Source organism: Coenobita brevimanus, chromosome 90, assembly GCF_032717465.1.
Source record: "Coenobita brevimanus isolate Jiangsu-jjx chromosome 90, ASM3271746v2, whole genome shotgun sequence".
NCBI lineage: Eukaryota > Metazoa > Arthropoda > Malacostraca > Decapoda > Coenobitidae > Coenobita > Coenobita brevimanus.
The window spans coordinates 32,840,881-32,852,881 of record NC_137043.1 but is presented as its reverse complement, the minus strand read 5'-3'; the positions used below and the strand labels follow the sequence as shown (position 1 = coordinate 32,852,881).

At 40.7% G+C, this 12,001-nt stretch overlaps 1 protein-coding gene across 1 annotated transcript in view; it reads right to left on the bottom strand.

Annotated features, from left to right (window-relative positions):
- Positions 1-12,001, bottom strand: part of LOC145411662 (neural cell adhesion molecule 2-like) — a 567,063-nt gene that overhangs the window by 110,957 nt on the left and 444,105 nt on the right. The gene's annotated exons all lie outside the window — the stretch shown is intronic.

Below are 12,001 nucleotides of genomic sequence, written 5' to 3'. Positions count from 1 at the left end.
TATTCGGGGCCTAAAATGGGTAGCATGGACTGGTTTATTACTATTATTATTATTATTATTATTATTCCATTGAGGTCATCGAGTGGTAGTTTACTGGAGCTGAAATGACAGTCGTGTCTTATCTATTGGCCAGTTGATGCATTTTGTGTCTTTTTCGTCTGTCTGTTTGTCTGTCTATCTGTGTGTGTGTGTGTGTGTGTGTGTGTGTGTGTGTGTGTGTGTGTGTGTGTGTGTGTGTGTGTGTGTGTGTGTGTGTGTGTGTGTGTGTGTTTCTGTCTGTCTGCCTGTCCATCCATCTATCTGCAGTGCATGGACTAAATTTGGCAACTGCATTCATAACCCACAGTTCCCTCCAATTTTAACATTTTGGTAGATAGTCGCATAGCTGTATTTTCAACCCCCTCTACAGTAATGGCATATTTTTGTTATTTTTTTTCTAGCTGCCCCGAGACGATTTTATTCACTGCAGAAAAGGTATCACGAACGGGAGTCACAAATCGTCATGAGCAAATGCATTCAAACTTGTATTCACCCGTTCATTCATTTATTCATTCATTCTTTCATTTACTCATTCACCCATTTTTTTTTCACACATTCAATTACTTATTCATTCATTCATTTTTTCATTCATTCATTCATTCATAGGTATTTACTTATTTACATGTCCATTAATGTAATATATTAACGTTCATCCATTCATTCATACATGCCTATTCATTTATTCATCACCGTATACCTAGTAACTCTCCCCTACACTCATCCACACGCTCATACCTTCTGATCCAGTATTTTTATTGGTGATGTATGTGTATTGAAATAGTTCTTCCTATACTGCAACTTATTCACCAGCCTATCCCTGTATATATTTCCATTCATGGGCGCATTCATTCACAGGTGCTAATTCATTTTCATTCACCCTACATTTCGGTGTGCATGGGGGTGATAGAGTGTGATTTGCGGCTGTGCTCAATTAAACGCTTTGTGTTATTGTTGGGGAAAGGGGAGGGGATGTATGTGATGGGGGTGTGATAGTGGAAGTGGTGAGAGTGATGATCGGAGTGATGGTAATGTTGATGATAGGAATGATAGTGTGATGGGGGAGTGATAGTGGATGTGGTGAGAGTGATGATCGGAGTGATGGTAATGTTGATGATAGGAATGATAGTGTGATGGGGGAGTGATATTGGAAGTGGTGAGAGTGATGATCTGAGTGATGGTAATGTTGATGATAGGAATGATAGTGTGATGGGAGCGTGATAGTGGAAGTGGTGAGAGTGATGATCGGCGTGATAGTAATGTTGATACTAGGAATGATAATGATGACGGTAATAATGGTGATAGTGATAATAAAGCTTAGTGATAATAGTGTTGATGGTGGCAGTGGTAATGGTAATGATGGTGTAAGTAATAATGGGTACTGACGATAATGGTAATCATATTGATAATCGTATTGGTAATGATGGTAATAGTGATAGTAATGGTAATAGTGATACCAGTAACAATGGTAATAGTAATAATGGTAATGATGGTAGTATTGGTAAGGGTAATATTGTTAAGATAATGATATTGATGGTAATACGTGCAATGGTAATAAAAGTAATAGGTGTACTGGAAGTGATAGTAGGAATAATGATAACAGAATTGGTAACGGGAATTACTGTAATGAGAATGGTGGTGGGAGTGATGGTAGGGACAGTGATAATGGGAGTGATGGCAGTTGAATGGAAATCATGATAATGTTTGTTACTAGAATAAAACTAGCTCCGGTAATGGTGATAAAGGGGAAAATGGTAGCTAATGTGTGTGTTTATGGTGATGGGAGTAATGGCGATCGTGACACACACACACACACACACACACACACACACACACACACACACACACACACACACACACACACACACACACACACACACACACACACACACACACACACACACACACACACACACACACACACACACACACACACACACACACACACACACACACACACACACACACACTGAATTCATGCTAGAGCCGACTCATTCAGGACCGGTATTTTTATGACATTGGGTCATGAGTAAGATCAATAAAATCTTTTCTTAGCGAAGTTCATATCAGATCGTTCCCCACTCCGGCCTGGGAACGAATTCGTGTGTGTGTGTGTGTGTGTGTGTGTGTGTGTGTGAGAGAGAGAGAGAGAGAGAGAGAGTATTTTTATCATCTGAATGTCGTACAACAAAACTAGCCACGAAGTATCACAAGGTTGCGATATAAAGCATTCCATGTAAAGCAGGTTTACCTCATGTAAAATGGAATCATCAGGCATTTTGCAATCGCCGTCGCCTGTGTATCAGACTGTCTCGCGCGAAATGTGCACCAATACATTTTAAAGCAAGTGTACAGTGCTGAAGCATGGACGTTGCTTAAGGAACATAAATCACGACTGAAAGCTGTTGAAACAAGCTACCTCAGAATTGCCTGTGGAATGAATGGGAGGGATCGATGGGCAGATGAATGGATTCGTTAAGATCGTGGTGTAGGTTTTGTGAGGAGAGTACAAGGAATTGCTCTGAGGTAGTGAGAGACTGACTATGGTAGGTTGCAAAAAAAAGTACTGTGAGATGGGTCGGCCATATTGAGCAAATGGAGAGTGAGAAACTGTCTTGGAGAGAATGCATAAAAGTACTCAAAGGTGGTTTGGCTGTATAAGGTGAATGTAGAGGGAAAGACAGTCTAGGAGAAAATACTAAGAAATACTGTGAGGTATTTGGGGTTATGGGATGAATGGAGTGAATGATTGAACAGGAGAGGGTATCAGAGTAGGGTGGCTGGAGGGTGAGAGAGAAAATCGAGAGAGATGAGGTGTGAGAGTATATGAGGGAGGGTTGGTGTGTCGTGGGAAGAGTGGTCGTTACTGAATAGGGACAGGATGTCATGGAAGTCTTTTTGTCGGTCTTACAGTATGTGCCGTCAGTATAGATAGATAGAGAGACAGACAGATAGACATAACAGAGAAAAGGAGGGAAGAGATGAAAATCTAGAAAGTCGAGTAGCCTAACAGAGAAAGCAAAAAAACAAGGAAGGAAGGAAAGAAAATGAAACTAAAAGGAAAATAGTGAAAAGCGAAACAGGTGTAGAAGAGGTAAAGGAAGAACGAGTGAGAAAGACGGAAAAAGAAAAAAATTTGGGGATGAATTGGGAAGGAAACAGATAATAAGACAATAAATTAAATAAATAAGAACAGGAAGGATGGAAAAAGAAAGAATGTAAAGTAAGAGAATAATGAAGTACAATGGACGAAGACAGGAAAAAAGAGTGGATGGGAGGAATAGTAAAGAAAATAGAAGGAAGGAAGAGCAGAATAAGACAGGAAGGAAGATAGAGGGAAAGAGGAGGAAAGAAGGAAGAAAAATTGATAAGATTAGGGGAGGGCTTGAAACGAAGTAGGAAGCAGATAAGAGGGACGGGGATATAGATGCAGGGAACAGAAGCAAAGGCAGAAAGGAAGGAAAGGAGGGAGAAAGAGTAGGAAAAGAGGAAGTAAATAAGTAAGGAAGGGAGGGAGGAAGGAAGAAAAGAAGGACGGAAGAGATAAAAAAAGAAGGAAGAGTTAGGTAAGAGAGGATGGAAGGAACTGAGGGAAGAAATGAGGGAAGAAAGGAGAAAAAGCAAAGAAAGAGAGGGGTGGACATAAGAATAGGAAAGAGAGAAAGGATGAAGGAAGAATTAGGGGAAGATGAAAGGGAAGGAAGGAAATGAGACGAAGCGTAGGGAATGAAAGGAAAATAAGAAATGAAGAGAGGAAGAAAGTGTGAAGAAAAAAGGACAGAAAGCAAAGAAATTAATAAGAAGGAGACGGTGGGAGGAATGAAGAAAGTAGAGAAGGGGAGGAAAGAGGGACAACTGGGAGGAGAAGGATAAGTAAGGAAGAAAAAGAAGGAAGAATCGTGGAATCGTGAGGAAAAAAGATGAAGGAAGGAAACAGGAAAGAGGGAAAGAAAGACAGATAGATAAATAGATAGATCGAGAGAGAAAAGAAAGAGAAGAAAGAAAGAATGAAAGAGAGATTGAAGGAGGGAAGCTGAGAGATTTGCCATTCTTCCAGTGGTCAGCACAGACGTGGGGGGGAGGGGGAGGCGAAGAAGAGGAAATGGAAGAAGGAAAAAGTTTGGATGAAAGAGAAAATGGAGAGGGAAGGATATTCGAGGAAAGAGGAAGAGAAGAGAAGCGAACGGATTGGAAGAGAGAAAAAAGGACGAGGAACAATATATGAAGGAGGTAATGATTGGAAACAGGAGGAAAGAGAGGGAAAAAGAGAGGAGGAAGTCAAGAAGTTGCGTGGAAAAAACGTAGGGGAATGGAAAAAGCAGGAATTGGAAAGAGGGAAGAAGAAAGCAAGGAAAAGGGGAGTAATTTATTGGAAAAAACAAAGAGAAATAAAAGTAGGTTAAGAGGAAGAAGGAGGAAAAGAATGAGAATGATAAAAAAAGATGAAAATTAAAGGAAGAGGTAGAGGGTGCAAAGAAGAAATCAAGTAGCGAATGGAGTAAGGAAATCACAAAGAAGGAAGGAAGGAATGAGAAGAAAGGAAAGAGAGGTAAGAAATATTGGGAGGAGGAAGGAAATAATGAGAGGAAGGAAGGAATAAATGAGAAGAAGGTAAAGAGATAAGGAATATCGAGAGAAGGAAGAAAGGAAGGAAGGAAGAAGGGAAAGAGGAAGAAATATTGGAAGAAGGAAGGAAAGAAGGCGGCTATGGGTGTGGCCAATATTCCATGTGTCAGGACTGAAGGAGGTAAAGGGAATGAAGAAAAAGGGAAAAGAGGAGGAAGGGAAAAAGGAGGAAGGAAGAAGACTTAACGGAAAGAATATAAGAAAGAAGGAAGGGAGAACTAGGAGAATGAAGAGATGGAGGAAGGATGAGCGAGGAGGGAGGGGAGAAACAAGGAGGAAGGAAGAAGCAGTAGTAGGAGGAAGAAATAGGTGGACGGAAGAAGCAGTAGGAGGAAGAAATAGGAGGAAGGAAGAAGCAGCAGTAGTAGGAGGAGGGAGGAGAAAAAAGCATGGAGGAGGAAAAATGAAGAGCAAAAGGACGGTTAGTAGTGTACGTACCATGCCCAACAAATACTTCATCCATTTGGCAGTATCAATATGCCCATAAATTTTAATTCTGATCCTTCCATTAGTTACCTTTGCCACCGACGAGAGGGAGATTTGGTTTTCACTTCTGTTTGTTTTCCTTTCTGTGTGGCTGTATATCTCTGTCTGCCCGACTGTCTGTCTGTCTGTCCACAAAGAAAAATATTCGGAGGATGGTAATTAATTTTTACGGAGACCTTCCCATTGATGAGATGTTTGAATGTTCGTGAGTGTATCTTTTATATCAGAAGACGAGGATGCACTGATGAGGTACTGAGTATGGAGGAGTTATTCACCCTGGTAACTGCCTCATGATTTTCTCCACTATTTTCACTCCTGCTTGTTTGTTTACCTGCCCACCCGATTATCGAAACGTGGTAGGAGTACGATGAAAATCTGTGGGAAAGTTCCTATCTTCCAGAGAAAAAAAAAAAGGGATGAAGTTAGTCTAGATAGTGTTCAAAGACAGAACCCTTCTACCAGGTCAGCTTGAGAAATATGTGGAGATTGGTTTTCATAGTTTTTATAGGGTCGGCGTCTAACATACTGTATAAATTGCACAGCCTGGTGGTGGTCAACACTCATTTCAGTTATTTTTTTCTCTTATTTAAGGTGAGTTTCAGACATACAGACGGACGGGTGAGCAAACTTTTATGTAACCACCAGAATTAGAGTACGTTGAGGGAAGTGTTGGTCAAGCGAAAGGATAGATTGCAGTTCGTAAAATCGCAAGATCGATCACCAGTTGGAGCAGAAAGCAGGTTAATGATCTGAATTTCGTTTTCCACAACACCAGCCGATATGTCACACAAAACTCTTCCACCAATACCGCCAGGCAAAGTGCTGAGTAAAATAGCCCTGCAGTGATTCAGTATGGACGGTTCGGTGTTAAGGGAACGGACTGTCGGGTGTGGACTCGGATGCATGTTAAGTAGAATCATTGTATTTATATTGCTTTTCCTTTAATGTGAGGGACAGACAAACGGACTGACGGACAGGTAAAAACAACATTATCCGGAAGTAATGAAGTAGGGGAAAAAAAAGTTTGGAAGAATATTAAACGGTAATAGGTAAGAAAGAGGAGGAGAAGGAGGGAGACGAATAAAGTTATGTAAAAAGTAAGTATGAGGGAAGGAAAACGATAGGATATTCAAGGTAAAGACGAGTAAAGAACAATGAATGAATCAGGAGAAATACCGTGGATGGTGGAATGAAATGGAAATTAGACCTGTGTAAGAGAGGGGAAAGGAGGAAGGAAAGAAGGAAAAAGAAGAGAAGAAGGAAGGAGGGAATGAGGAGATGGGATAAACACATAATTGAGAAGGAATAATGGGCGAATGAAGAAGAAAGAGAAAAAAAGAAGTATAAAAAAAGGGAGGAAGAAAGGAAGGAAAATGGAAAAATTAATGAGAGTAAATATCGGAGACGGACTTAAAATAGAAATTAGGAAGTAATGAATAGAAGAAGTAAGGAAGAAGGAAAAAGAAAGTAAAAGAAAGGAAGGAAGGAAGGGTCGATCATGGTTTCTCCAATTTATTTACAGGAACATAAACGGAGATAGATAGATCGACGGGTTGATAGATAGATAGATAGAGAGAGAGAGAGGGGGGGGGGATGAAGAATGGATGAGAAAGGAAACATTAAAGGGGGAAGGGAAGGGGAAGTTGACGGGAGGAAGTGAGACAGAAGAGAATAGGGGGGAATGGAAGAAAAGATGAAGGAAGAAAAGGAGGAGGAAAAGGCGGAAGACATGAAGAATACACGAAGGTAAATAATAAACGGAAATGAAATGAAAAGGATTATATTTGGAAGGAAGGAATTAAAGAGAGATAAAATAAGGAAGCAAGGAAGGAAGAAGGGAAGGTATAAAGGGGATGAAGAAGGAAGTAAGGAAGGAGGAATGAACGAATGAAGAAAGGAAGGAAAGAAAGAAAGAAGGAAGGAAGGAAGGAAGCTGTGGGTCTGGCCAATATTCCACTCGTCAGGACAAAAGGTACACAAACACACTGACTGAATCACTCCGCCCCACCCGCACACACGTACACGGGGTTTTTACACACACACACACACACACACACACACACACACACACACACACACACACACCTGGCTTATATAGTACAGATACTCACATAGATTATATGTGAACACATCTAGCTTACATACACACGGCCGGTCATAGGGTTCTCTGGCAGACAGACAAGCACTTGGAGCCTCACACACACACACACACACACACACACACACACACACACACACACACACACACACACACACACACACACACACACACACACACACACACACACACACAACTTCCATCAAGCTGTCAATCCCCGCCCTCTCGCAAAAAACACGCACGCTAAAGTGTACGCTTATCCCCTCCCACGCACGCAAAGGCACGCACGCACACGCACATTAATCCCTCAAACATTTGCACATAGACGTGAAGGTTTATCTACAATACAAAGTTCATTCATATACATTTAGCACAAACGGTTATATACTGTCATTTATAGGCTATATATTTATACAAACACTAACATATGTACATTTTTCATAATTCCATGTGGGTTTATAAAGCACACACACACACACACACACACACACACACACACACACACACACACACACACACACACACACACACACACACACACACACACACACACACACACACACACACACGTATATGTCAAGCACACTCCTACTTCACACAAATCCTCACACTCACACACTCAAACACATGCGTGCAAACAAACCTGAACTCACACTTCCACACACCTACATGTACAGTATATCCAGTACATATGTATCTGTGTGTCTGTCTGTCTGTGTATGTGTCTATCTGTCTATGTGTATACCCAAATCTCTCTCTCTCTCTCTCTCTCTCTCTCTCTCACACACACACACACACACACACACACACACACACACACACACACACACACACACACACACACACACACACACACACACACACACACACACACACACACAATAAAACATTCGCCTTTAAACTAGAGAGAGAAACATTCGGTCCTGCCTTTCAAGACGAGACACACTTTTCCTCCCAATAACTTTTGTCCTGTCCGTCCCAGGCCCCTGTGTGTGTGTGTGTGTGTGTGTGTGTGTGTGTGTGTGTGAGAGAGAGAGAGAGAGAGAGAAGGAGGAAGGGAGAAGGGAATGTGTGTGTGTGTGTGTGTGTGTGTGTGTGTGTGTGTGTGTGTGTGTCTCTCTCTCTCTCTCTCTCTCTCTCTCTCTCTCTCTCTCTCTCTCTCTCTCTCTCTCTCTCACACACACACACACACACACACACACACACACACACACACACACACACACACACACACACACACACACACACACACACGGCGCACCGGTAACTCTTGGGGGAATAATGTTTCTGGTTCGACCCGAGAAAGGTATTGTGTGTCTGTGCTTGCGTGTGTGGTTGTGCGTGTGTGTGTGTGTGTGTGTGTGTGTGTGTGTGTGTGAGAGAGAGAGAGAGAGAGAGAGAGAGAGAGAGAGAGAGAGAGCGAGCGCTGCCTGTGTGGAAAACCGAGATTGGAATGTGTGTCAGTGTGTGTGTGTGTGTGTGTGTGTGTGTGTGTGTGTGTGTGTGTGTGTGTGTGTGTGTATGCGTGTGTGCATTTGAATTTTTAATGTGTGCACCTATGTAAGTATCAGTATGTGTGATTTTAAATGCTGTGTTCTTTTTTATGTGATGCCGTTTTGAATGTGTGTGTGTGTGTGTGTGTGTGTGTGTGTGTGTGTGTGTGTGTGTGTGTGTGTGTGTTTATTTCAACCTCTTTGCTGTGCCTGACTAGGTAAATAAAATCATGTAGGGTTTAATGGAGTAGATCGTGAAGTTATTGATTCTTGGCAAAATGTAAATGAAGAAAGATTTTTATCCCATTTACTCCCGTGTACTTTCTCATCTGCACCAAGTTTTTGATGTAGTGCAGATTAATATACAGTGTTCGCCTTTCCCTTACGGTGAAAGACCCAATCTGTCTATGTATTTATATCTTTATGTCCATGTATCTATCTCTGTCTTTCTGTCAATCAACCTATCTATCTGCCAATATATCTGTCTGTCTTTCTGTCCATCTGTGTATCTGTCTAACCATCTTTATATTCATGTCCACCTGTCTGTCTTTCTGTCTATCTATAGCTATCGGTCTTCAGGCAGTCCCGTATTGTAAGGAGCGTAAAAACCAGGGGACTTGGCCACTCAATCCCAATGTTTAAAGTTAGGTTGTCCGTCCTTTCTATCCCTTGAACGGCATTGTTTTAGCAGTAAGGCTCCAACAATCCCTCGAACGTAAACCCTGGGCCCCATCCGGTTAGAGCATCTCAGCACACAATCACCAGGCGTAATTTGGTTATATGGCTGACACCCAACGTTGTAAAAGGCTTCCTGGAACACAGAAAACCATTTGGCTTATAGCTGAGTCAACGAAAGGTAGCAGTACATCGAGTGAGTGGATGGTGGGCCCTCCCCTTCCTAACATGAACATAATATTGGAAAGGTAGCAAAAATAAGATAAGTTCTCAGATTACTAAAGGAGTAATTGGAGATTTTTGCAAACCCCTGTACTCTGATGGGCTCTTCGTCAGCCCGTTAAAAGCGTCTGGTGCTAGCGAGAAGTAGCTGATAAAGGCGTTATCGTACTGAAGGGATTCTTGATTTAATGGAATTGCTTGTTATTAATTGTGTATTTTGCCATTTCAGTTTTTAGTTGTCTATATCAGTCTGTAGTTATCATATGGTGTCTTGGTCCATCTTTCAGTCTGATGAGTGTGCAGTCCCCACCGCCTCTCTCTCTCTCTCTCTCTCTCTCTCTCTCTCTCTCTCTCTCTCTCTCTCTCTCTCTCCATCAGCCAAGTGCTTTTTTTGTATCTGTCAAGCGTTTAATGTCATATCTATGTTGCATACCTATATACTGAACTTTTTTTTCTTTTTCAGGTAAGAAGTCAACTTGCATCCACCTTCTTACGGTATGTACACGTACCTTAATGTACAGTCGATCAGAAAATCAGTGTACATTCCACGTGAAACAGTTTGATGCCACAAACGATGGGTACAGGAAATTGCTCTTTGACCCCATTAAGGAACAGTATCTCAATTTCTGATATCGTTTACTCGTAACATTTCCTATATAATCAGTAGGAAGTGTTCTTATTCTGTGTATATTCAGATTGAAGTATATATGATTTTCTTGGGATATCATGAGCTGAATTGATCATTTAGGACACCATTAGATTCCTCCTGTGCGATCTGTGTTTTTTTGATCGATTGTACTTCTTCATATACATTTTTTGCAAACACTTCTTTCTTTTTTCCATTTTATTTTTCTTTTTGTTTCTGATATTTTTTTAAGTTTTTGGTTCTGATTTGCAGAGATTATGTACCGCACACATTCCCTGTGGTTATGACGGTGAGTTATGTTACAGTTTACGTATTGTTATTTTTTCTTCCTTCCGTTTGTGCTACTACTGAACGGATTTTGTTATTTGTACTACTTCACTAAATAATTTGATCTATAATCTTTTGTCAAGCTGCGTGTAAGGGAGCCTGAATCATCTGTATGATATTAATTTTATTACGTATATGTTTATTATTAAATTATTCATTCTTACATTCTGTCTGTCTGTCTTTGTCTGTCTGTTTATCTATCTGTCTATCTCTCTCTTCTCTCCATCTTTCATTCTTTCTTTCTTTTTTATTGTGTTTACTTCTTGGTTCAAACTGCAATAAATTTTGTTTTCCAGCCGCACGTAATAATGGTCCATATTTCGTTCGGGACTTGGTATTATTAGGTTTGTGTGTGTGTGTGTGTGTGTGTGTGTGTGTGTGTGTGTGTGTGTGTGTGTGTGTGTGTGTGTGTGTGTTCAAAGATACATGTTTCCTTCGCACAATGGTATCAGAGATAGTGTCTTGTCCAAACTACATCGGGAAAAATTGCCACACCTGTTTCCCTCCTAAGTGTGTGTGTGTGTGTCCTTAAATTTGTGTTTCACTTTTCAATAGCACTGTTAGAAAAACTACAGTCATAGAGCGATCACGGAGATCTACAAGAAAATACAGTTATAATAATAATTATTATTATTATTATTATTATTATTATTATTATCATTATTATTATTATTATTATTATTACTTGCGACGTGTCAAGCAAATTTGTTTCATTATTTTGATGTAGTAAGAAATATATCATTCTTTTTATTTGAAACCGTTCAGTTTATCTGTCGATGAATACGCGAGTATTATTATAGCAGAGCATAAACAGATCAGCACGTAAGGGAACAATACCATACTCTGCTTGGTAATAATAATACACAATACTGCTGAGAATAATATCTGTAGCAACATTATTCGGTACTTAATAATATCAACAGCAACACCAATAATACAAAGAATATTAACAGCGGCGGTAAATAAGCTTAATATTATACCAATACTTGTAATAATGTGGACAATAACAATACCGAACAAGTGACCCATGCATGCCTGACAAGGAAATCATCTGACGTAGTTGTAGCGGATGCCACGATATCGCAAGGAAAGGGAGGACCAGTGGAAAAGTTTGCTGGTGAGGAAATGACACTGAAAATCGGAAGACAAGGGGAATAATTACATGGTAACAAAGTGACACCGGGTGGAGATTGAATGAGGGGGACAAGGGAAGAATTAGATGGTGAGAAAGTATCACTGTTTAGAGGTGATAGACGAAGACAGGGAAGGAATTAGATGGGGAGGAAGTGACACTGGAGAGATGGCAATGCAGAAATTAGGTGATGGGGAAGTGACACTGTAGAGGTGAAGAGGAGGGGACAAGGGAATAATTAGATGGTAAGAAAGTGACAC